Raw genomic sequence first — 648 nt, 5'->3', positions numbered from 1 at the left:
ATTAGAATACTATGAAAAACTATACTCAAACAAATATGAAAATCTAGAGGAAATGGACAAATACTTAGAAAAACACAACCTACCTAAACTGACACAAACCGAAACTGAACACAAAAAACTCTAAAGACTAGAAAACAATAACAATTACACACAAAAAACCACGACACTCGTGTTCGAGACCCCTGTGTGAGCTAGTGGACCGGTTTAGTAGAGTGGCAGGACATAAGATCAATATCCAAAAATCAGAGGGATTCCTCTATAGCAGCAAAGAGAACTCAGAGAGGAAAATCAAGAAAGTAACACCATTTACAATGGCCAAGACAAATTAATATACTGCAAAGAAAACTATAGAATATTTCTGCAAGACAAAATAAAAGATCTAAATGAATGGGGAAAAATGTGCCCTGTTCATGGACAGGAAGACTCAATATTATGAAAATGAAAGTCCTACCAAAAGCATTCTATATGTTTAACACAATCCCAATAAAGATACCAAATTCATTTTTCAAGGAGATTTAAAGGGAAATTGTCAAGGTCATTTGAAGAGAAAAGAGACCTCAAATAAGCAAATTCACTTATGATAAACAAAAATTAAGTGAGACGCATAGCATTTTCTGACCTCAAAACCTACTACACAGTGGTAGTAGC

Source organism: Elephantulus edwardii, unplaced genomic scaffold, assembly GCF_000299155.1.
Source record: "Elephantulus edwardii isolate Elephantulus edwardi_28Jun2011 unplaced genomic scaffold, EleEdw1.0 scaffold00090, whole genome shotgun sequence".
Lineage (NCBI taxonomy): Eukaryota > Metazoa > Chordata > Mammalia > Macroscelidea > Macroscelididae > Elephantulus > Elephantulus edwardii.
This window is presented reverse-complemented; position numbering follows the sequence as displayed.